At 40.9% G+C, this 27,416-nt stretch overlaps 1 protein-coding gene across 2 annotated transcripts in view; it reads right to left on the bottom strand.

Moving 5' to 3' along the window:
* Positions 1 to 27,416, bottom strand: part of sytl5 (synaptotagmin-like 5) — a 106,394-nt gene that overhangs the window by 66,993 nt on the left and 11,985 nt on the right. The gene's annotated exons all lie outside the window — the stretch shown is intronic.

Genomic DNA, 27,416 nt, shown 5'->3' with positions numbered 1-27,416 from the left:
GTTTGTCAAAGAATGTAAAATGTTGCCGTTAAGCTTAGATAATACATATTTTTCTGTGGTAAAATTAATACATTTTCATCATGGAGCAACAATTTATACGGATTCCAGGTACGCATTTGGTGTCATCGTGGTTTTCTGATAGCTGCTGGTACCCCTATTAAACATGCCTCTTTGGTTTCTGATCTCACGTCAGCTAGTGAGCTTCCAACAGAACTTGCAGTTGTTAAAGCTCAAAATTCCTCTGACATAGATGAAACATGAGGTAATGCCATGGCTGATGCAGCAGCAAAGGCTGCAGGAAACTTACCAGTCATGACAGTGGCTGCTACAAAAACTAATAACACTAGTTCACAAACTGTGTGTTCATCACTAGCAAATGTACTCTGATGCTCCTGCTATTGAAGTGTGGTCTTGGGTGGATAAAGGTGTATGTGTTGATTCCAGTGGTTTTTGTATAAAGGGAGTGAAATATGTACCATACTTGGCTCAGCAAAATCATAATTTAGGACATGGGTGTCAACAGCATGGTTTACCGGTTCTCCTCAGTATGGTGGAATCCCAAATTCCGTTCCCATACATCTGAGGTAGTGCGGCGTTGTATGTTGTGTCAGTCAAACAATACAGTGGCTGGTGTCTCAACACCTGCTGTGCACAAAATGGCAACCCCAGAACCATTCACACATCTGCAAGTTGATTACATCACACTACCCCCGTTAGTGAAAGCAAGATGTGTTGATTGGGGTTGATAAGTTTTCACAGTTGGATAGAAGCTTATCCAACCAAAAAGGGAACTGCTTTGCACACAGCCAAGGTACTGATCCAAGACTATATTCCACGTTTGGGTTTTTCTGACATCATAGAGTCTGACCAGGGAACACACTTCACAGGGAAAAGTGGTACAGGAAGTGATGAAAATGTTGCAGGTTAAATGTAAGGTCCACTGTCCGTACAGACCTCAAGCATCTGGTCAGGTGGAACGACAGAACCAAAATATAAAGCAGCATTTGTCAAAACTACACCAAAGTGAAGTTTTTGGGTGGATGCCCTACCTGCTGTATTGTGTAGTATCAGAGCCTCACCTACACACAAAATTAGTTTGAGTCCATATGAAATCATAACAGGAAGTGCCATGTCTCCACCAGGAAGTAACGATCTTAGACAGGCAGATGTGCATTTTGTATGTATGCATGTATGTATCAGTGGCGGATGCTGGTCTTTCAAGGAGGGGAAGCTCAGTTTCGGCCTACATCATAAAATGTGTCGGTTTATTTATACGTAAATTCTACCCTCCGTTCCTTTTCAAGAAAATGATCTGTGACCCTGTCGTACCAACAAGGCGTCTTTTCCAGGGACTTGACTAGTGTCCTCTCAAGGCTAGGCTGCTTAAACAGCCTTGGCCTATGTGAAGTGTGTCCGCCTGTGAGTGCTTTGTGACGGTGGAAGGGCTCAGCAGCACCCGCTGGACAGAAACTGCGATAGAAGTCAAAAAGAGTGATAGAAGTCAGTCTCCAAACACAAGCAGCTACAAAACACCCCACCAGAAATAGAACCTCAATTTGTCGCTAGTTGTTTTTAACAAAGAAAATGCCGCTAAGAGGTTTAAGAAAGTCTCAGATTCAACTCAGAACAGAATGAAAATGTAATGCTCCTACGGATCTTTACACCAAAGGATCGCTGATTTGCTCATTTCACTGACAATTAAAAAGCCTCAGACAGATCATCCAATCATCATGCAGAAGCTGAGCGTCCACTGCCCCATAGACCCCCAGAGATGCTGAGCATTCGATGGGTGGGACAAAGCCCAGCATTTATCCAATGACTCGTCTCGTTTTGCTGCATTTCGCTACTGAACTCTGTGGGCGCTCAGCGTCCACACTGTTTAAAGCACTTTTGATTGAGAGGAAAGCAGTATCTTTACCAGTGATAAGAAGCTGATTCTGAACAAAAGTTGAGCACGTTGTAGTGCATATTTATTCACTGACATGTACACACAAGAGTATATTTGATCACTTATTTTTTGGCATTTTAGGGGAAGCTGAGCTTCCCTTGCAGTCTTAGAGCAATCGCCTCTGGTATGTATGTATCTTACTTCAGATCCCTTATGATGTACTGTAATGTACTGTAAGCTGCTCACCAATTCTGTATGTTCTACTCAACAATGTGTTAAAGATGCTTGGACCGAGCATTCCAGGGGGGACATCCAATTGTTCCAGGACAATTTGTGATGATTAAAAATCAAACAACTGGTCCACTTGAGGCAAAATGGAAAGGCCCATTCCAAGTGCTTCTAGTAACAGGTGCAGCAGTATTGTGTCAAGGGAAGAAAGCTTGGACACGTTTCAAATTGCAAAGTAGTGTTACCACCTAACTAGGGACAGACGGGTGAACTGGCTTGGGGAGCTTTCAGCTTTCAGCCAGTATCTTAGGAACCCAGTGTTAGGTAGGGTAAGATGTGGTGATACTCGATCTAATAGTGAACTGATGTTCTTCAAAATGTTAAAATTTTGCAGTCAACATGATATTTCCAAGTCTTTTTGTTTACATGATACTTCCAAGTATTTTTTGTTTTATTTTTTTGTACCTTCTAGGTAAAGTCAAGGAGGTTTCTGCATGGATGTGTTCATCTCACCATTCCTGATAATCCAGCCTAGTTCATCAAGGAAGATGACAGGAATGAAAATGGAACTGTTGTTACTTCTACTGACTATATGTCTTTCAACTGCGCTACACTAACAATTATATCTAATGTAAGATACATTAGGAAAGAAATAAAGACTATTACACTTAGGAATATGAAAAAGTTTTTTGGTGGTTTTGAGGGAAGAATGTTGTATTGTTTTGCCTTTACTTGAATTGTACAATTTCTCCTGGCATTTGGACTCGTTTGGAGATCACACCTTACCTAATCTGATAAGCTCAGTCTGTTAGACAAACACGGTTAATTTTACAACAGTGCACCAGGAATTCGTGGCCTAGGTTGTTTATGGCTTGTTTACGACAGTCATGTTTTACGACAGTTCGTCCTGTTTTCAGAACTTGTTTAGATAACGATCAATCCATGTGTAAGGTTGCAAAATGGGGTATAAAGATGCGTGCCTCTCACAGACCATTAGATCAGTCTGAGATTCGTGTTCATTTATGCAAAAACCTTGGAGAGCAAGATCACAGGAGCTCCGCTCTGGACTGGTACAGTAAATATCTTACAGACTGCTCCTTTAAATAATTTAACCATATAATGAATTAACCACCAACAGTGTCTTTTTATACATTGATGATAATGTTGTGTACCTTAACACATGAAATGACTAACTTCGCATTCTTGAGTTTTAGGTTATTCTTTCTTTTGATATTTTCAGTAAGACACTTTCAGGCCAGCAACACATTCCAAACAATGTTAGGACTGTATAATATTTACTACTTTTTTATGCTGATGTGGCTTTGAATTGTTTTGTTTAAAAAAATACATTAAGTTTTTCTATCATTCCTCACATCAGAAGGGGATTTTCCAGATCCAAACTCTCCCATGTCACCCCAACAAAATGGTAATAAAATACACATTCTATTATTCTAATTTATTGAATAATGTCAATTTCTATCTCTAAATCAGTAGCTTAGCATTATAACACCAGATACAAGATTAACATCAATGTTCAAAAATTAAAAAATACAGAAAATTGGTCTACTAATTAAATTGTGCTTCAGTTTCTCACTTTTCAATCTGTGCAAAAATAAGCAAAGGCAGGTTCAAAGGCATAGGAGTGAGTTTGATATTGGAGGCACCTGAGTCAAAGCCCATCCCATACCCAAAATATTAGGTAGCTGATATAAGCTGATTCCTATGTAGACGAGGTGGTAAAATACTGCTTTTATAATGATGTGGGACAGCATTTGATTAACATTAACGTTAGAGAGTGAGGCCGTGTCCCAAAGCAACATACTATGGAACTTTACATTCTATACTACAGAAAGCACTGCTAATATTTTCATACTATTCAATGCAGCAGTATGCAGTTGGGGACACAGCCAGAAACTAACGTTACGTTGCTGCATGTTTAGAGCTCTTTCTCACAACCTGAACACAGCTAATATTAATGTTAAATAATTCTCAGATCCCCCTGTATTTCCCTAACAAGATGTTATATACAAGCTGCTTTCATTAATGTAATTAGCTACCATTGTTATCTGTTGTGCTTTCATTACCGACCTTAAGCCCAGAACTGGTAAAAACTAACTTTATAAACCAGACTCTCTGGTGAGTTGAATTGGAGGCCATTGAAGGTGAAGATTGGTGCAGCTTTATACTTGAACAGGCGGCTTAACGAATGCTTAAAAAAGACCAACGTTGTGTGACTAGTTGCCAAAACACATTAATCTCAGTGGCACATTTTCAAAATAAAAGTTTCCTCAAAACAAAAAAAAGCATAATTTTCCTCTCTGTGGTATAATGGAAAAATCCCTTAGAAAGCAGCATTTTTAAATGAAGTTATCTGTAACTGAATCACAACTGAATTATGCTGGTCCGTGAGGTTGAGAGATACCAGCTAGATATAGTTGGGCTCACTTCTACACACAGTGTGGGCTCTGGAACCAAACTCCTTGATAGGATTTCATGCACTGACTATAGTTTTGCTGGGGGACTTCAATGCTCATGTTGGCAATGACTGGGAAACCTGGAGAGGAATGATTGGGAGGAATGTCATGCCTGATATGAACCCGAGTGGTGTGATGTTGTTGGACATCTGTGCTAGTCATGGTTTGTCCATAATGAACACCATGTTCGAACATAAGGTTGCTCATAAGTGTACTTGGTACCAGAGCACCCTGGGCCAAAGGTCAATGATCAACTTTGTGGTCGTGTCTTCTGACCTGAGGCCATATGTTTTTGACACTTGGGTAAAGAGAGCGGTCGAGCTGTCAACCAATCACCATCTGGTGGAGAGTTGGATCTGATGGCGGGGAAAGCTGGAGTTTAAAGGCCATGGAGAATGACTTCCGGGTGGCATTAAAGAGGTTCTGGTACGCACTCCGCTGGACACTGATGGATGACTGATTGTCAAGATCCTGCTACATGCTTCAGACCAGCTGCCCACACTCCAGCCACCACCAACTGCTTTGGAGCTACCCACCCTCTATTGAAGTTTTCATGGACTCCTAAATAATATTACCAGTAGATTGACCAGAGGAGTATAGGTCTTGTTTCCTCCCAAGTTTTCCACCTCAGCTCAGAGGGAGTTTTTCTTTGCCACTGTGGCTCCTGGCTTGCACTCCTGGGGGATTTTTACATTCTTTACATTTTTAAAGTTAAAACATCAGTTGTAAAAAGTGCTATACAAATAAATTAGATTTAAAATTTGATTTTTTTTTTGTGTGTAGCTAACATTTGTTACTGATTAGCAAATTTACATTTTTTTCTAAAATAAAAAAAAAATCAGCAAGTTTTCATCAAAAATATGTGTTCTGCTGTACCACACCCTCAGTTAACTGAACTGTAATATATTTGAATAATCTGGTATATACCACAAGATGGAAAAAAACTAGAGCAAAGAGAAACTAGGCAAGCCTAGTTTAGCCAGACCGCAATTAGCCATATAGCCATTGAGAGTGCTTCTTTTTATAGCCACAGAGGTGCTTCTGGTATTTCAAAAACAGGAAAGCCCAAAATACATTCCCTTGTCATTGGAAGGTCTGGAGAAGCTTTGGTGCTTCATATAAATACCTATGTTTACAATAACAAATAATAACAAACTATAAAAAAAGTTTATCTCGTCAGTTGCTGACATTGTATGTATGATCATGGAAATCCTGTTATTTTCTGTTCATACCAATTGAAGCACTGTGTTGAGATTATATTAAAAGGAACTTGTTTACCAGAAAGCAACAAGATAACATTTAAACATTTTTTTCAAGTTTTTGAACATTTCTAAAATCAATCACCTTAACATTTTATCAACCAAGTAATCTATATTTAATAAAGGAACAGGGCATTGCTGGGGACTAGATATTTATGTACTGACTTACATTTCTATAAGGGTCCGACTGATAAAACGTCTATTTTGAGTAACACCTTGCTCTGGTGTTCTGGCTTTAGATTGTAGATTTTGCTCGTTTTCATGTAACGTAACAAAAAGCTGTGCAGATGTAATTTAATTGTCAGAAAGTCAGTAACGGTGAGATGTGTCTGTGTATTCCTATCATTACAGGGACAGAAAAGATGACTTTCTCTTTGTTAAATATATAGTGGAAAAACAAAAGGTTGGGTCACAGAAACATTCTCCAAACAAAGAAGATTCTATGATGAATATTACCTCAACAATTTAACACATTTCTGTTTGAGGCTCCAGTAAAACACTGAGCTGCTCACTGCAGTGGACAGAGGACATACAGTGCTGAAGCAGTGAGAGCGTGTCCCAATTCAGCTCTCAACTCTCTGACCCCTTGAATACTTCCACCCTCGCGTTTTTCTGCTCACCTTTCAAGAACGTCATGAAAGCAAACATTTTGGGCTTATGGCTTGAAATGGGATGGGGGAAAGCCTGATTTAGAAATCCCCCCTCTGAGGAACGGCACCCGACATTCCCAATGATGCAACATGATCACGTTTACAGGCCCTTATAAGCCCAGGGTCCAAGATGTTGCGGACAGGGACCCAAGAGCGCTCCTCAGGCCTGTACCCCTCCCAATCCACAAGGTACTGGGTGCAGCCTGGGACTCGCCGTGAGTCTAACAGACGACTAACTGTGTATGCTGGTTTCCCATACACCAGCCTTGGTGCTGGGGAATCTGGAAGTGGGGCAACGGTACTGCAGAGTACTGGCTTAAGACGTGACACGTGAAACATAGGATTTATGCGCATAGACCTTGGGAGACGTAAACTGTAGGAAACAGGGTTCACTCTCCAAATGACCTTGAAAGGACCCACATAACGTGGGGCCAGTTTGCTGGATTCCACATGGACAGGCAGATCCCAAACGGAAAGCCAGACCTGCTGCCCTGGCCGAAACGTAGGCCCAAGTTTTCTCCTCTGGACCACAGAGGCAGCCTGAAGAGCCTTTCGAGTTTTTTGCCATACCCTGTGGCATCGGCGAACGAAGTATTCAGCTGCTGGAACCCCTACTTCAGCCTCCTGTTCTGGAAACATCGGGGGAACATACCCAAATTGGCACTCAAATGGAGACATGCCTAGGGATGAGTGCAACAAAGTATTATGGGCGTACTCAGCCCAAAGCAGGTGATCATTCCAAGAAGGATTATCTGAGACCAGACACCTTAGAGTTCTTTCCAGATCCTGGTTGACCCTTTCAGTCTGGCCATTGGACTGTGGATGAAAGCCTGATGTCAGGCTCACAGAGGCACCCAGTAGCTGGCAAAAAGCCTTCCAAAACCGACTGGTAAACTGGGGGCCACTATCAGAGACCAAATCTGTAGGAAACCCATGAACCCTAACCACATTCTGAAGGAGCAGTTTGGCGGTCTCCTTGGTTGATGGAAGTTTGGGCAGGGCAATAAATTTGCAGGCTTTAGAAAATCAGTCTACTATAACTAAGAGCACAGTGTTGCCTTGGGATACTGGTAATCCTGTGACAAAGTCTAAGGAGAGGTGAGACCATGGGCGTGAAGGGATGGGCAAGGGGTGAAGTAGGCCTGCCGGTCGTGTTTTAGGCTCCTTGTTTTTTTGGCACAGATCTGGCAGGCAGCTACATAGGCCTGGATGTCTTGGTCCAACTTGAGCCACCAAAAACGCCTTTGGACAAACTCCCAGGTGCAATTGATGCCCGGGTGTGCTGCAAAGGGTGATGCATGTCCCCATCAGGACATCAGGCTTAGCATTCTTACAGCCTGGTCGGTATGAGAGAATGGAATCAAACCGGAAAAAAGCGAACATCTAGACTGACGGGGCTTTAGGTGCTTGGCCTGTTGGACATAAACCAGGTTTTTGTGGTCCATCCAGACCAAGAACTGATGTTAAGCCCCCTATAGCCAGTGCCTCCATTCTTCCAAGGCCAATTTCACTGCTAGAAGTTCCCTGTCACCAACATCATAATTTTGCTCTGCAGGAGTGAGATGATGACAAAAGAAGGCACAGGGGTGTGACTTCTTGTCAGAAGCTGAACGCTGAGACAGTACTGCCCCTACGCCTATGTCTGAAGCATCTACTTCCACCAGAAAGGGAAGGTCTGAATCAGGAAGTTGGAAGACCGGAGCTGTGGCCAAGCGATATTTGAGCTCTTTAAAGCCTTCCTGGGCTTCATCTGACCATTGAAACCATCCAGTGGATATCTTACACGGTACTTAGGTACTTACTACAAGGTACAACGTACTTGTAGTGACCCGATGGAGTGATGAAGGCTGTCTTCCAATCATCAACTTCTCTCACCCGAATAAGGTTATAGGCACTGAGCAGATCCAGTTTAGTAAAAATTGAAGCCTGCTATAGTGCCTCGACGGCTGAGGTCATGAGGGGCAAAGGATAGCGATCTTTCACCGTGATCTTGTTTAGACCCCTGTAATCTATGCAGGGACGAAGACCCCTATCTTTTTTCCCTACAAAGAAGAACCCAGCCCCTGCTGGTGAGGTTGAAGGGCGAATAAAACCCAAAGCTTCTTGTATATAATTCTCCATGGCTTTCCGCTCGTTCTGCCACGAGGATCTGGGCTTTCTGTTTACTGAAAACCTCCTTCAGATCATAGTACTCATGGGGAACTTGAGACAAATCAGGAGTGCTTGAATGTGATGTGCTGACTTTAGGATTAGTTGGGTGGACTTCTAAACATGACCCTTGGCATTGGGGACCCCAGGCGATTACTGATTGCATTACCCAGTCAATACAGGGGTTATGGCGCTGCAGCCAAGGAAAGCCAAGAACCAGCTGCAATTGGGGGGCACTGATGTGAAACAAGGTGACCTGTTCAGTGTGTTTTCCAATTTGTAGCATAAGGGGTCAGGTCTGTTGAGACACCACTCCTGGTTCAAGGGATCGGCCAACGATCAACAGATCAACAGATGTTCAAGAGGTACAAGTGGGAGCTTTAAGGTTCTTGCTAAGGAGAAATCAATAAAATTGCCAGCAGCTCCTGAATCTACAAATGCACTGTAGTGCTTCTCCTGAGTATGTTTCCAAGAGATTCTGGCATTGAGAAACACCCCAGAGACATGAGGAGATTGGTTAAAGACTTTGTCTTTCCCTGACAACTCTGGGCAAGTTGATCGCAAATGCCCGGGTTGCCCACAGTATAGGCATCTACCCTCTCGCATGCAAGCTTCTTGTTCCTGGCGAGACAGGCGAGTGTGCCCCAACTGCATGGACACCTCAGCCTCATCAGGTGACTCTGGGCATCTTGGTGGCATAATTGACCCGGATTTATCATTTGATCAACACATAGGCAGTATCACTAGGACAGCTTTTTTACATTTTTGCAATATTGCTAAGATTAGAAATGCCTTATCCCTGCAGGACGCAGAAACATTAGTACATGCCTTTATTACTTCAAGGCTTGACTACTACTACTCTCAGGATGCACCAGCAGCAATTTAAGAAAACTTCAACTAGTTCAAAATGCTGCAGCCAGGGTCCTCACTAAAACTAGAAAATTTGAACATATCAGCCCAGTTCTATCATCACTTCATTGGCTGCCTGTAAAATTCTGTTATAAACATATAAAGCTCTACATGGGCTCGCTCCTGAATACCTTCCAGATACAATTTCCTATTATGAGCCTCCACGTTTACTCAGATCACAGAATACAGTTTTTTAATTGTTCCCACAATTCAGAAGGCCTCAGCTGGGGGAAGAGCCTTTTCTTATAAAGCCCCCCAACTCTGGAATGATCTTCCAGAAAATGTTCGGGACTCAGACACAGTCGCAATCGTCAAATCTAGGCTAAAAACTCATTTGTTTAGTTTATCTTTTGGTAGTTAATGCTCCCCCATAGATAAAGGCGGCAGATCTGGGGGGTCCATAGACACAGGGAATTATAGTAAACTGACACGCTGGTGCTGTCGTCCTGCCGCTTCATGCGATCACTCAGGTTTGTTGACAGTGGAGCAGAGGGATGCCAGTGTTTCAGGATGCTCCCGTGTCTGTGTGTCCTTCTGGTTCTCTCCTTTTAGTTAAAGCTGTCATAGTCAGATCTGCCGGAGTCTGGAAATGTTCACATTTTCTGCTTTACCAACACCAAACAGTACAAAACTAATTCCATCCCTTTACATTTCTCTGAGTAAACGACTGCCCATCTGTCTGTCTGGACACTGATGGATGACTGTCGAGATCCTCCTCCACGCTTCAAACCAGCTGCCCACGCTCCAGCAACCACCAAGTGCCTTGAAGCTGCCCCTACACTGAAGTTCTCACGGACTACTAACTATTATTACCAGTAGATTGACCAGAGGAGGATAGGTCACCCCTTGTGAGCCTTGGTTCCTCCCAAGGTTTCTTCCCCAGCTGAGGGAGTTTTTCTTTGCCACTGTTGCCCCTGGCTTGCTCACTTGGGTTTTTTATTATTATTTTTTTATACATTTCATGTCAAATCTTTGTCTTACTGGAATTCTATGAAGCTGCTTTGTGACAACATCAGTTGTAAAAAGCGCTATACAAATAAATTTGATTTGATTTGATTTGATTTGAATTCAATTGCATAATCAGCCATAGATCATCTTCCCTGCCGAATGCGCAAAAGACGGGAACCAGATTCCCCTCCACAGACCAGGTAATCAAAAGCCTGGCGAATTGCAGCAGTAAACAAAGCTGCTGTGGCACATACATCAGGCTGGTTCTCCTCTCTCTAGGTGGGGTTCGGACTGTGGGATGGGTTCAGGAGCTGGTACAACTAGAGGAGGAGGACCGGGGTAGCAGTAAGACCCTGCAAGTGTGATAGTACCTGTTGAAGGGCCTGCTCATGCCTGCCAATGGTAGCTCCCTGAGCCATTATGGCAGTTCTAAGTTGGTCCATGTGTGTAGATTCTGCTGAGTCCATGTTATGGCTCAGTCTGGCTGTAATGTGACAGCTTACCCAGGGATCGGTTAAAATCAAGGAACCCTGAGTGAGCTAATAGTGTAGCAGTTCGTTAATGGACTCAAGTGCAGAAAAAACAGAAAACAAAATTCAACTAAAAAACAAAAAGAAACTTCCCAAATTAAAGAAGGAAAAGACAACTAAATAGGCGAAGATGCCAAACCAAAAGATTTGAGAAAAGAAGAATCACAATAAGTTTAGAATTTTTATTATTATTATTTTTAATAAAAGAGATAAACAAAGAACAAAAGACTCAAGAAGATTTCACAGGAGAGAGACCCAGGAAAACACTCTAGGGACTTTACCAAAATTACTGGCTAGGCTTGTGTGGCACTCTTGAAAAGAGAAACCCAAGGCTGAGCACTGAGGTGCATGTTGTCAATCAGTCAGTCAGTCAATCAGTCAGTAAGTTAAAATGCCTCTTCTAGGCCAGCCCGGCAAAAATAATTAAGTGGGACGGCTCGTGACAGTGGTGTTCAATTGGTGTGACATCTAGAGTCAAACATTGTTGGTAAGTTGGCTGATCTCATGCATATATAAATTCTGCATTTGATATAACAACACAACTCATAGATTGACATTTTGTGCAGCTAAGCAGACCACACAGTACCCAAACTCTTCATTATATTCATAATGAAATTCAAATGTTTTTATATTCTGTGCACTCTTGACCCAAGAATAAGCAGCAGACTTAGACAAGATCCAAGATAAAAATACTGTGATACACAGTGATTTAAAAAATAGAGTTACTCATTTTTGGCCATACTGCCCAGCCCTAAATTGTTTGTTTGATAATCATTCTAAATTTGTTGCTCTTGTTAGCACTCACACTGTCCGAGCGTTTACACAAATAGACAGATTCTAACTCAGTTTTACTACTTTTAAGATGTGACAACTTAGAGCAAAAGTGAGGTTAGATGCTTTGGGTCTATATTTATGTAGTGGAAATAGTAGGCACATGTTGCGGTGGCATTAGCACTACATAGCGGAGTCAATGATAATTAATTATTATTTTATTAATAATTATTTAATTCGTTTTGCTAAGCTCCATGTTTGGGAGCCATTAAGTAATATGTAATGTCTTTACCTATCTAATTTTCAGCTTAGACAAGAAGGCCATCTTAACATATTATACAGCAGAATTAGCTAGAATTAACTATTATTAATGAATTATGCTCATTGACCCGCCGTGGGTTCTTGACTCTGAAATTGAATCTGAACTAGAAGTTATAATTCCATACAAGAAAGGTGCACACACAAACAAATAACCAAGGATTAGTTTTACCACACAACTGGTTTATTAATTGTAATATCAAATAATGAATGTTAATTAGACATTCATATAATGAAATGGATTACCGCGATATATGGAGGAACAGGGAGATTAATATATGAGGGAATTTCTCTATGATAATTATTATAGATTCTAGAAAGGCTATAGTTTATCCCAGCCAGCATTTCAGTACCAACCCATCAGCCATGAGAGACAAGAGACCATGTGACCTTACGTATCCGGAGATGGATAGGGAGCATGTCACTGACGGTGCCTTCTAGTGATGTGTCGGTCGCGAATGAACCGGTTCAAAGAGCCGGCTCTTGTAAGTGAACGATGAGAGCCGGTTCCCGTCTAAGACTGAGCCATTTTTTTCTAAGGCTTGTCATTCAACCAATCAGAGAACAACAAGCAAGCTCCAACCCTCCAAACCTCCAAGCTGAGACACTTGGTTTTCCTGAATGCCAATCTGCCTTCCAAAAAATAGTTGAAGAAAATGTTAAATCAGTTAAATGTTTGTTGACCGTTGTGGTTGTTTTAATCACTACCGTTGAATGCTGATGTTTTGCACTTTGCAGAATATTTACTTATTTTATTACCCAGAAATGGATGATTATTTAATTTAATAAGCTATTTTGTAATACCTACCTTTTGGGTTCAATTGGCTATATTTCAGAGTTTACAAGTGATTTTTTATTAAGGTGTTTAAGTAAAAATCCAGTTATTTATACAATTGAATGTGTGAGTGCAATCAGTGAGTTATTACAAGACAGCCATGAAAACAATTGGCCATTGCAACACTATTTATTATTTTTAATATTGAATATTGTCCATATAGTCATGTAAAATGTAGGTAATATTGTTCTGTACCAGTGGAAATAAGTGGTAAAACAAAGAGCCATTTAGGAGCCAAAAGAGCCGGCTCCCCAAGAGCCGAAATTCCCATCACTAGTGCCTTCCGGCACGACTTCCTGGAGAATTGCAGACACTGGCCTTGTAGGTTGCAGACACGGGCGTTCCTTTTCTCCCGAGGCTTTCAGACGCAGCCGTCTGAGCTGGTGGCGTTCTGAAGGTCTCTGTGGGGATTCTGCGTCGTCTATGATCTGCCGCCTTGTGAGAGAGACACGTACATGCAGGTCTCTCCTGGGCAGGTTTCTCCTCATCTCAGAAGGTCGTCAGAGGTCTAAGGTTTCCATGCTCTGGGTGTGGCGTTGAAATTTCGCTAGGGTTAAACTATAGCTTTTCTTAATCTATAGTTTCTATCTGGACAACATTAATATAGAAAGATCGGTTCTCTCTGGACCATGAGGGGCCCAAGACTGTTGAAGAGAGCCATGAGAGAGCCTACGTCTGCAGAGCAGGGGAGCTCTCTGACTACCCTATCTGAGAAGCATTGTCTGCTGGAAGCAGGAGAGAGACGTTCTTCAGAAAAACATCTTCCTCTCCAAAATTCTCAAAGACTGTGTCTCAGAGGAGTGCTAAAAAAGAGTGAGTGTTTTTTTTAAGTGTGGTGTGTGACTGGATTTTACCAGAGTTTAGAAAACCTGCCCCAAATACCTGATTCGTCCTCAATGAGGGAGAATTGGAGCATTTCTTGCTCCTGATTGGCTGTTTCCTGTACCTTGGTAGTGACATCACACTTACACAGACCTTACAAGATCTCTTTTGAATGACTGTCCCAGGATTCTGAATCATATTTTGCAATATAAAAGATTATATATTAACACAAAGTAATATCATTAAGAAAAAGACAACCATTCATTCATGATCTGTAACCGCTTATCCAGTTCAGGGTCGTGGTGGGTCCAGAGCCTACATGGAATCATTGGGCGCAAGGCAGGAATACACCCTGGAGGGGGCGCCAGTCCTTCACAGGGCAACACAGACACACTCACACCTACGGACACTTTTGAGTTGCCAATCCACCTACCAACGTGTATTTTTGGACTGTGGGAGGAAACCGGAGCACCCGGAGGAAACCCACGCGAACACGAGGAGAACACACCAACTCCTCACAGACAGTCACCCAGAGTGGGAATCGAACCCACAACCTCCAGGCCCCTGGAGCAGTGTGACTGCGACACTACCTGCTGCTCCACCGTGCCGCCTAAAAAGACAACCATGTTCTATATAATTATTAACCAAATAACACACAGTATGTGTATACCTTGGTTCTACATACATTCATATAAACAAAAAATTACTTTAAACACATGTAAATTAATCCCACCCATTTTGATTGTCCAAAAGGAATTAATTTCAAACAGTTGTGCCCATATTCAAACTATATATACTAAATATAAACATAATATATTGAACATAAATATTTATCATAATTGAAAACAGTGCTCACCAGTCATAACTTGTCTTTTGCTAAACATTATAACAACATCTACAACAATATCTTACATCCAATTTTCCCTTGTTTGGCCAAACAGGCCCATGCTCCGTAAGGCCTCATTGTTGGCTCAGACTGTCAAAGTGCTCTGATATGGCTTATTCACCATTGCCGCTTGCGGCATATATTTTTTCTGCTTTTTCTCCGATTTTCTCCGAAATTCTTTTTTTCCCTGATTCCTCAGTTCAGACCCTTCAAAAAAGTCTCAAGAACCTATAAGTTCTGCCTAGAGCGCGAACTAGTCTCTGGAAATGTTCCCAATATGGACATATGTGGTATCAGCAGAATCCTAAGAAAATGAAATGTAATAATTATTCAAAAAAAGTTGGAATTTCATCACTGCTCGGCTTCCAGACTTCACCCAATTACAGACAAATCAGACAAATACTGCTATAAATCACAAATGCTTACTTTGAATGTTACGATACTTCACATGCTTGATCCCTATAAGAGCTGGAAGACATGAGTACTTGGTTGTGCAATTGCAAGCCTAGGGGGCGCTATAACAAAAAATAATTTTTTACGCTTCACAAGTTTGTCCGATTGACATGCCGATTGGTATGCATGTAGTGGGTGATGTCCTGAATGAGATTCTATGATGATGATGATGATGTCATATTCGAAAAAACATGGCCGCCATTGGCCAATCAAATTTCAGCAGCTGTTTCATGACCTTAACAAGGTCCTATCATCATGACACTTGCATGGTATGTCCATGGCCTCACTTCCTGAGCACATAAAAAGTTTCATAATGATAGCCACTAGGGGGCGCAATTCAATTTTTCAACATGCAAATATGGAATATCTGCATAGTGTCTTACAACTTTGTAATTACAACTATTGTCAAAAAATGCAAAGATTATCCACAATAGTCAGGTATGTGAAAATGGAGCTTTTCAAACTCCTCCCTGGAAATTTGTCTTATCAATAAACAACTGATATTTTTAAAATCTGTATAGACTGTAGGTAAAGAAAAATTAGAAAAAGTTTGAACTTTTGACACGCAGTTGTGGCAGTTATTCTACATATATGCATGGGCGGGGCTCGATGAACTCTTTGAGCTATAACTCAAACAAACTTTGCCCAAATCAAACACAACTTGGTACACATATGTATGTCATTATTCTGAAGTAGTGTGCCAAATATGACCACACTGCATAGAAAGGGGGAGCTACAATTAGACAGCAACTGGTTGCATAGGTTATTATTTGATTACACCACCACCTAGACATGCAGTACAAGCAAGATGAGATAGATATATATTGTGAGTTACAGCTGTTTCTTATGCAATGTTTCAAAGGCAAGCTTCACATCTCTATTTAAGCAGAGGCTGCAATAACACAGTAATGAAAGTTCCACATTTTTTTGATAATTATTACAGCTCAGGTTCTTATGATTCTCATGATACCACATATGTCTATATTGGGTTTTGATCCATCGACTAGTTCTTGATCAAATATATGTCCGCTACATCTCATGTATGCCTGCAGACTTCTTTCTGTTTTGCAGATTCCCCACTCAGCTCCTCCTCACACACAGACGGTCACTGCTCCCCCTCCCCTGCCCCCTACCAGTCAGAGAAGGTCAGAGAACACAGACACAGAAATGAAGATATACAGCAATAAACACTAAAATTATGACCACCTCCTTATTTCTACATTCAATGTCCATGTATTCAGCTAAACAGCAAAGATCACTTTGTATGTCTAAAAATACAGAAAGGGGTCCACCTTTTGCTCTGCATAATTTCAATGCTCCCTTTCAACTGCCTCTGCCTTTTTTCTATCTATAATGTGGACCAACAGAGTAGGTGTGTGTAACACTGGGCAGTGTGTGGACACAGGTTTTAAAATCTCCAGCAACACTGCTCTTTCTGATCCACTCATAAAAAAACAATACACACTGCCATATCACCACAATGGCAGTGTCACTACAGTGCTGAGAATGTATGAGCAACTGTCTCTGAATTCATATCTATAAGTTGGACCAATAAAATATGTGTATCTCAGTGTGGACAGCGAGTTGACACAGGTGTTAAAATCTCCAGCAGCACTACTTTGTCTTATTCACTCATAAGAGCGCTACACACACTACCATATAACCACAATGTCAGTGTCACTGCCGTGCTGAGAATTATTTACCATTCAAATCATATCTGCTTTGTAGGGGTCCTGAACATTGGATCATAATCCAGGGTGAAATTGCTGTCTCTGTAACCCAAGCCCAACCCTCACCTGTCTGCAGACCAGAAATTCACCCACTTATTCACTACCACTCCCTCTTACAATTCTGCTCTGCTGAAACACCAGAACACCAAGGAACCAACACCAACAAAATATATCCTAAAATGTGGCTCCTGTATCAGGAAATGTCATATGCTAACCTCTTGCTCTGCAACAGATTTCTCACTTTCACCCTGGTCTTCAATGGTCAGGACACCCATACAGCAGGCATGATTCAGGTGTTGGAGATTTAAATCCCTCAGCATCACTGCTGGACTGGGAATAGTCCACAGTCAAACACATCCAGCACACAGTGTCCTGCGTCCACTAATGATGGACTCCAGTACGAGCAACTCCACATCATATCTGCTGTTTGGGGGTCCTGAACATTAGGGTGAGAAACCAGGGTGCAATTCCAGCGTGACATCTGTGCTCTATGCTGTCTCTGTCATCCGCTACCCCTCCATCTCATACTACATCTCCAAAGAGATGCCAGAACAGCATGGACCACCATACAAACACTACACAAACTTCCCCCAAAATCCCCTTTTATCTCAGGACAGCTCGTAGGCTAGCGCATTGTTCTTCTACCAGCGAATACCAGTTTGGACTCTGGGAATTGCCCCTTGCGGCTATATTCATTATATATTGCGGCTATACCCTATTATAATTGTTAGGATTTTTATTTTTATTATTAGGGGTCCAAGCACTGCAAGTGCTGGAGCCCTATTGTTTTTGGTCTGTTTCCTCTTCTTCTTCTTCTTTTTCTCCTATGAAACGCGATGGGCAGCCCAAACCGTAGGTCCTACAGACTTGTCGTTTGGTCAACTAGTAGTAAACCCTCCCGCTACTCAGGCGCAAAGAATCAGCCCGATCAGCCTGATGGTGGCGCTATAGCGACGCGGAACGCGTCACTCCCTATATCTCCTACCCCGTGTAGCGTAGAGACGAATTTTTTTTTTCCCTGATTCCTCAGGTCAGACCCTACAAAAAAGCCTGAAGAACCTTTAAGCTCCGCCTGCTTAGATTTTGACAGAATTTGCATAATATGCAAAATCACACATATATTTGAGCACGAACTAGTCTCTGGAAATGTACCCAATATGGACATATGTGGTATCAGCAGAATCCTAAGAACCTGAACTTTAATAATTATTAAAAAAAAAGTTGGAATTTCATCTCTGCTCGGCTTCCAGACTCCGCCCAAATACAGGGGTTGAGCTCTCGTTCCAAAAATCACACAAATACAGCTATAACTCACAAACGCTTTCTCCGAATGTTACGATACTTCACATGCTTGATCCCTATAAGGGCTGGAAGCCATAAGTACTTGGCTGTGCAACTGCAAGCCTAGGGGGCGCTATAACAGCAAAAAAATTGTTACGCTTCACAGGATTGTCCGATTGACATGCTGATTGGTATGCATGTAGTGTGTCATGACTTAGATTCTATGACGATGAAAAAAACATGGCCGCCATCGACCAATCAAATTTCAGCAGCTGTTTCATGACCTTAACAAGGTCCTATCATCATGATACTTGCATGGTATGTCCATGGCAGCACTTCCTAAGCACATAACAATTTTCATTACGATAGCCACTGGGGGGTGAAATTCAAATTTTCTACATGAAAATATGGAATATCTCAGCAAAATATAAACATATTGACAAGCAGTTTGCTTTATTGCATACTCTGCATAGTGTCTTACAACTTTGTAATTGCAACTATTGTCAAAAAATGCATAGTTTATCCACAATAGTCAGGTATGTGAAAATGGAGCTTTTCAAACTCCTCCCTGGAAATTTGTCTTATCAATAAACAACTGGTATTTTTGCAATCTATATAGACTGGAGGTCAATAATTTTTTTTAAAAGTTGGAACTTTTGACACGTTGTTGCAGCAGTAATTTAACAAATATGCATGGGCGGGGCTCCATGCACTCTTTGAGCTATAACTACAAGAAACTTCACCTAAATCAAACACAACTTGGTGCACATATGTATGTCATTACTCTGAAGTAATCTGCTAAATATGCCCGCATTGCACAGAAAGGGGGCGCTACAATTAGACAACAACTGGTTGCATAGGTTCATAATTGATTACACTGCCACCTAGAGATGCAGTACCAGCAAGATGAGACAGATATATTCCAAAGACCATTGGAAAGGAGCTTTTGCATTTTCATAACATATGGCTAAAGCATTTGTGAGTTATAGCTGTTTCTTATGCAGTGTTTCAAAGGCAAGATGCACAGCTCTATTTAAGCAGAGGCTGCAATCACACAGTAATGAAAGTTCCACATTTTGTTGATAACAATTCAAATTCAGGTTCTTATGAATCTCATGATACCACATATGTCCATATTGGGTTTTAATCCAAGGACTAGTTTATGATAAAATATATATCCCCTCCCATTCATCTGCCTGCAGTTCTCTCTGTTTTTTGCAGAATCCTCCCTCAGCCCCCCCCTCTCCTCCTTACAAACAGACTGTCACCTCCCCACCCCCTCGCCAGTCAGACAGGGCCAGAAGACACAAACAATTGAAAGCAGATTTTAAAAAAATCAACAATAACATCATGACCGCCTCCTTATTTTAGTTTCAGTGTCCATGTTTTCAGCTACACTGTCCACAGGAGCACTTTGTAGATCTAAAATTACAGAGAGGGTTGCACCTCTTGCCCTACATACTTTCATTGCTCCCTTTCACCCTGTTCTTCAATGGTCAAGACGCCCACTCAGCAGGTATGATTCAACGTCTGATTCAACAGATTAGCTCCTGTTATCTATCAGGTGTACCAACAAGATATGTGTGTGTAACAGTGTGGACAGTGTCTCGACACAGGTTTTAAAATCTCCAGCACCTCTTACTCTGCATACATTCATTGCTCCTTTTCACCCTGTTTTTCAATGGTCAGGATGCCCACACAGCAGGTATGGTTTATGTGCTGGAGGTTGAAAGCCCTCAGCATCACTGCTGAACTGGGAATTGTCCTCCAGCAGAAAGTGTCCTGTGTCCACTGATGAACCACTACAGAACAATCAGCACAACATCTGATGCAACACATGAGCTGCTGTTATCTATCAGGTGGACGAAAAACATATGTGTGTGTAACAGTGTAGACAGTGAGTGGAAATTTCATACTTTACTCAAATATATTACAATTTTATACTCCACTTCCAGACATGATTCTGAGGTACCATGTCAAACGAGGAGCCAATATTCATACAGGGGGCGCTGTAAATGCTACAAGTTTATATCTCAGCATCCGTAAGGCAGTTCGGACCGTCCTTTGGCATGCTGCTTCTATGGGCAAAGCTATAAGAGGAAAATTAAGGACAACGCGATTCGGGTAAAATTGTGATCGTCATCGGCCAATCAGGTTTGAGCAGCTGTTTGACAACCCTAACAAGGTCCAATCATCATGAGACTTGACTGGTATGTTCCCGGGGGCACTTCCTGAGTGCATAAAAAGTTACGTAACGATAGCCACTAGGTGGCGCTATATCAAGAAAATGTGATATATCTAAGCAAAAATTAAGCGCATCGACATGCAGTTTGCTGCTTTGTATACTCTGCGGACAAAACAGGTTGACTTTGCTGGAATCTGCAGAGACTGTAGGTAAATAATTATCAAAAACACTTCAACATTTGAACAAACTATAAATCAATTAGTCAAGGTGTGCTGAGCTTTTACATTCTTTCAGCTGTAACTGAAACGAATGAGGCCCATGTAGAGTTTTACCCTGAAGGATCATGTATAATATGACACAAATCCATTGAAAGGGAGAGCTACAATTAGACAATTATAGGTTATGTGCAGTTTCTGTGTTCATGCTGGGTTTCTGTAATTGGGAGGGGCCTGTAAGCCACATAGTGATGAAAGTTCCACATTTTATTATTTTTTTATTAAATTATTATTTAATTAAATTTAATTATTTAATTATTAAAGTCCAGGTCCTTAGGATTCTTCCGATACCACACATGTCCATAAAAGTTAAATATCCACAGAGCAGTAGATGATTAAAATGTCTGCATGTGCATTTGTAACAGCTCAGCTCCACGATGGGACAGTAGTAAATTGTTTCACCAGTAGGTGGCACTCTAAGACCAAATATTGCTTTGTTCATCTACATTCATTAGATCTTATTTCTCTGTACAGGTCAATGGTCATAACATATGAACAAAAATATTTATCATAATTAAAAACGGTGCTCACCAGTCATATCATTCATTTTTCATTCATTCATTATCTGTAACCGCTTATCCAATTCAGGTTCGCGGTGGGTCCAGCCTACCTGGAATCATTGGGCGCAAGGCGGGAATACACCCTGGAGGCACCAGTCCTTCACCAGTCCACCAGTCCTTCACAGGGCAACACAGACACACACACACACACACATTCACGGACACTTTTGAGTTGCCAATCCACCTGCAATGTGTTTTTGGACTGTGGGAGGAAACTGGAGCACCCCAGAGGAAACCCACATGGACACGGGGAGAACACACCAACTCCTCACAGACAGTCACCTGGAGCGGGAATCGAAACCACAACCTCCAGGTCCCTGGAGCTGTGTGACTGCGACACTACCTGCTGCGCCACCGTGCTGCCCTGGATAGTAGCTTATCCCACCAAAAAAGGAACTGCTTCGCACACAACCAAGTTTCTGGTCCAGGACTATATTCCACGTTGGCGTCTGCCTGAAAGCAAAGAGTCTGACCAGGGAACACACTTCACAGGAAAAGTGGTACAGGAAGTGATGAAAATGTTGCAGGTTAAATGGATGGTCCACTGTCCGTACAGACCTCAAGCATGGTCAGATGGAACAACACATCCAAAATATAAAGCAACAGTTATCAAAACTACACCGAAGTGGGGTTCCATGGGTGGATGCACTACCTGCCGTATTGTGTAGTATCAGAGTCTCACCCAAATGCAAGATTGTTTGAGTCTGTATTAAATCATTACAGGATGTGCCATGTCTCTACCAGGGACTATTGATCTTAGGCAGACAGTTGTGCATATCAATTCAGATGCTTAGATAACATTCTGCAAGGAAATCACCAATTCAGTAAACTCTGCTCGACAACGTGTTAAAGATGCTTGGACTGAGCCTTCCAGGGGGGACATCCAATTTTTCCAGGACAGTTTGTAATGATCAAAAAAATACATAAATAAATAAATAAAAAAATAAAATCACACAGTTGGCCCACTTGAGGCAAAATGAAGAGGCCCATTTCAAGTGTATTTTCAATTGTTTTGACTTGGGTTCCAGTTCGTTTTTTTTTTTTTTTTTTGGGGGGGGGGGTATTTTGTTTATTTGTGTATTTGTTTCGTTGCGTACAAGAGGGAGGACTGTTGTAAATATTTTTTCTTTAATTGGCTTAAACCACTCTCAACATCTAACACAGTTTGAAGGGTCACACACTCCCTAATCTCAATCCCTAAACTCACTCCTAAATTTAGTGTGTCATACAGATAACTCTAGGACATTGTATGTCTTACAACAGAAGAATCTATTTCAGATCCTGTCTTTGGTAAGTTTTACAACAGTGTCCATGTAAGGTTGTAAAAAGGGGTATTTAGGGGTGTCTCTCAGTTCTCAATTCAGACAGTCTGGATAGAGGCTGAACACAGGTCTGGACTTTGAGACCTTCTAGATCAGGGGTCAGCAACCTTTACCACTCAAAGAGCCATTTGGACCCGTTTCACACAGTAAAGAAAACACTGGGAGCCACAAAATCCTTTACATGAGATAACACTGCGCATAACAGGGTTTTTTTTTTTGCCTTTGTGCTATGTATAAACAAACTATACTGCGTTACATTTATGAAATTAATGAACGACTTCAGAAAAATTAAACAACATTTCTGCATGCAACAAAATATTTTTAACTCAGAAAAAAAGACGTTGTGTTGATGGTTAAGTAAAACACTCAATGTCTATTTGACTCCTTTTAGTAATGGGGAAAAAAAAAACCCAAACAAATTATCCACTGGCAGCAAACAAAAACGCTGTCCTCTCTCTGCGTGCGTCATTATTTTACTGGTGCCGTGCAGTCAGCTATCAAAAAGTTCAAGAAACCGCACACCGGTGGGTGTCGCACGTTTTGAAGTTGTGACGTGTATTAAGAACAACAAAATATTTTAAATATTAAAATATTTTAGATGTTACAAGATAGCCATAATCTTCATAGAATTACATTTTGAAAATGAACTCAAATAAAATACATTTTAATTAAATACTCAGTAATTATTTTCAAAAGCTGAGCCGCATCAGAGGGATCAAAGAGCCGCATGCGGCTCTGGAGCCGCGGGTTGCCGACCCCTGTTCTAGATCTTCTAGACCTCATCCTGGAACCTGAGCGCTCAATAAACAAATTTAGTGCATCCAGACTGGTCTCCTCTTCATTTTGATATCACCAGAAGAAGAACTTACAACACTAGGAGGAAGTAAAGCAACATTAATACAAAATTTATAAAAAGGTTACCTATATGCACACAAAATAAACTAAAAATATGCATACACCCTTTGTGTCTACAATGGCCATGAGAGCTATGGTATTTGGCTGCATTAAAGAAACTCTTTGTTTGTTGCTGCATCATCTCAATCCAAATATAACGTACGTGTCAGTGATGTTTAAATGCATGTGTTTAAGCTTACTCTACATGTGCTACAGAGAATTTTAAAGGAAAAGAATAAAATGTTTATTGTGGCTGCTGTAGAAAAATCCCCATGATGACACAAGGTGTGCTCCTTCCCCGGCTCCCACCTTATGTACACACACACACACCTGTAGGCGTACACAGTGCCTTGGGCAAACACACAGACATACATACACACATCTCTACCTTGCAGGTGTTAAAAAAACACAGTCATATACACATGGCAGAAAAAAGTTTTTACTTAGTCATTGGTTTGTACAAGCATTATAATCTTTGGTTTTCAATATTAAAGATTAAGACATATGTAACAAAAAAATGTCTTTTAGTGTATGTTGGTGAACCTGTGCTTTCCCCCCTGTAAGTCCAAATATCATATATACAAGAAAAAACTGCAATCATCTAAATTCAATCAAATATTTTCATGAACATATAACTCTTAACAAAGAAGTGTCTCAATACTACTCAATAAGAGAACACTATTAGTTCATAAGACTGCAATCCTCAACCCAGATGGATGATATAATAATCATTATTGTTTCTATATTTAAAGGGAACATCTACAAATTGAGACTTTTCCACCTTAAGTGAGAAGAAACAGCAAATGTAAGTCAATATTAACCACCTACAGAGCAGGAATAGAGCAATACTCATTTTAGTTCATGCTTTTCAATTTTTGAGTTCTTTCCGATGTGTAAAACAACTACAAATGCCTTTGCTATGAGCAGAGAGAGAGAATAACTACCATACCAAACAGAGCCAGTTTTTTTATTTTTTTTTTTTTTATCATTTACAGACACTAGGGCTTCGTAAACACATTAGACAGATTTCAAGCATGCAAACAGACTGGAGAGTTAGCGAGTGGTGAGGAAACATCTGAATTTTATAAAAAGTGAACTACATTAAAGGTGCAGAATCTACAAAATGGCGCAAGCATCTCTGAATAACAAAAAAACATTTCAGCAATGCCTTCCCTTTAGCCTCGCCCCTCTCCCACCTGCTATGTTTTCAACTTCTCATACATGAAAGGAAATACCTGAAAAACTGATACTAACTCTCTCCAACCAAGGTTAAATCATTTACATCAAATTCATATGATCTGTCACAATTAACATTATTGTCCTTGTCGCTAATGATAACTGACATGGAATATAATCATATAATAACAAATTATAATTACTTGATGCTGCTCCCTAACCCTAAGGTACAGAGGTCCACAAAACATCCAAAGACAAGCAAAAATCACAGCCAAACAAAGGGTACAAACCAAAAAGGAATATAAAATTTCAGTAAGAGCACGAGTAACTAATGTACTCGTGTGTAGTGTAATGTAGTGGCACTCCCTGTTTGGGCCCATTGTGTAGCCATTCTCTGCCAGTGGGAAGACATGTAATTCATCTGCCGAGAGGGTAGAAAAAAAAACTTGCGAGCTGTGCGGTAGTAAACTTAGGCTCTTTCCCTTTGCTGTATCACCCATTCCACCTTAAATAGTGCTGCAGACTAGTGTTTTAATACTGATAAATGTAAATAACTCTTTCATTCATTCATTATCTGTAACCGCTTATCCAATTCAGGCTCGCGGTGGGTCCAGAGCCTACCTGGAATCATTGGGCACAAGACGGGAATACACCCTGGAGGGGGCGCCAGTCCTTCACAGGGCAACACAGACACACACACATTCACTAACACCTACGGACACTTTTGAGTCACCAATCCACCTACCAATGTGTTTTTGGACTGTGGGAGGAAACCGGAGCACCCGGAGGAAACCCACGCAGACACGGGGAGAACACACCAACTCCTCACAGACAGTCACCCGGAGCGGGAATCGAACCCACGACCTCCAGGCCCCTGGAGCTGTGTGACTGCGATACTACCTGCCGCCGTGAAAAACTCTAAAGCAATGTGTAAACACCCTCAATTATAAATAATTGTACATAAAGCAGAGCACTCCTATGGAAATCATAAGTTCTGTTCTTTTGAAGATTTGGTTCAGACATTTAAAATTTAGAAAGCTCAATACTCACATCTCCAATCATCTGTACTGACGTCTATAATAAATGTTACAAATATTGTCACAAGTCTATGGGAAAATCCAAAGTTCTACAACATTCCAATAGACTGTGACAGTTTGCAAACGGTATGAATAATTTTGGACATGCCATTTTTGTTCAAATGTGAATAAAAGCTGAGAAATATTTTTTTCCCCACAATGATGCCTCTTGTACATCATGGTATTATCTCCTGGGAGATGCCTGTGTCGTTTTCGGTCAAAAATAAAAATGCTGGTTGAATAAAAGTAAATTTAAGTCAAAATTTGCCAGTGGTATGAATAATTTCGGGCTTGACTGTATATATATTCTATAAAATATTCTAAACATTTCTTATCATCAAGAATATCTTTATCAAGAATTACTATTTCACTTCCAACATCAAACTGGGAAAAAGATATTGGAATCTTTCCATGGAATTCATTCATTGTCCGAAACCACTAATCCAATTCAGGGTTGCCGTGGGGCTGGAGCCTACCTGGAATCACTGGGCGCATGGCAGGAACACACCCCGGAGGGGGCACCAGTCCTTCACAGGGCAACACACTCACACATTCACTCACACCTACGGACACTTTTTTGAGTTGCCAATCTACCTATCAACGTGTGTTTTGGACTGTGGGAGGAAACCGGAGCACCCGGAGGAAACCCACGCAGAGAACACACCAAACTCCTCACAGACAGTCACCCGGAGTGCGACTCCCATGAGATTCAACACAGAGTAATAGAAAGATCATGTATCACACAACATAAATTGTATAAAATGGCACTAATGAAAAATGACATATGCACCAGTGCACTTTAGATATTCCTATTCACATTTTGAAGCTTTATGGATATGTCAACCCATACAACAATTCTTTATATATATTTGGTGTTTATAACATTCCACTTTGCTTTGCTTGCTGAGTAATCACATAATTATAGACTCCTTTACACTGCCCTATATTCCTGGCCTTTGCTATAGCCAAGAAAGTCATCTTTAAGCACTGAAAGATCAGGAAATCCATAAACACTGGAAAAACCTACTCATAAATCTCATGTCACTAGAAAGATAAAATGCCATAGAAATTAATCAAATAACAATATTCAATACTTCATGGGCACCTTTAATCATTTTTATCTTTTGAACTTTCCACTCTAAGCTTGTTAACCCATTTACTCCTCATTTGAGTAAACACACCAAAACCTACAGCAGTTAGTGCACATATACATCAAATAAACATACTAACACACACATAAAATAAATAAATAAATAAATACATTCATTCATAAAACACACCAAAATGTATATAATGTTAGTTAAGTGTAATAATGAGAAACGAGACACATGAAAAAATAGAGGAGCAAAAAGCCATGGAAAATCATGACACAGGCTGAAATCTATCAGTAATTAAAAAGCAATCCTGCCATTTAATGCAAATTAATATCAGCTGGTTCAACTAATGGCCTATGAAAACTTCTCTCATTACAAAGGTGCCACACAAGAAACATCTCATGATGGGTAAAACCAGTGAGCTCTCTCAAGACCTCTGCAGCCTTATTGTTGCGAAACATGTTGCTGGCATTGGTTACAGAGGAATTTCTAAACTACTGAAAGTTCCAGTGGTATAATAAGTATAACTGCATAATTGGAGCAGGAATTCTGCAGTTTCACTCACACAGATTCCTATGTATACTGTTGTTTTGTGCAGTCAAGCAAACGCCTGAGTACCCAAACCCTTAATTAGGGTTCAAGCACTACAGTGCGTAGAACCCTATTGTATTTGTTACGGTTTTTCTTATTATTATTCTTTTTCC

The sequence above is a fragment of the Hoplias malabaricus genome, chromosome 12, assembly GCF_029633855.1.
Source record: "Hoplias malabaricus isolate fHopMal1 chromosome 12, fHopMal1.hap1, whole genome shotgun sequence".
Taxonomy (NCBI): Eukaryota; Metazoa; Chordata; class Actinopteri; order Characiformes; family Erythrinidae; genus Hoplias; species Hoplias malabaricus.
The sequence above is the reverse complement of the archived record's forward strand: the minus strand, read 5'-3'. Positions and strand labels throughout refer to the sequence as shown.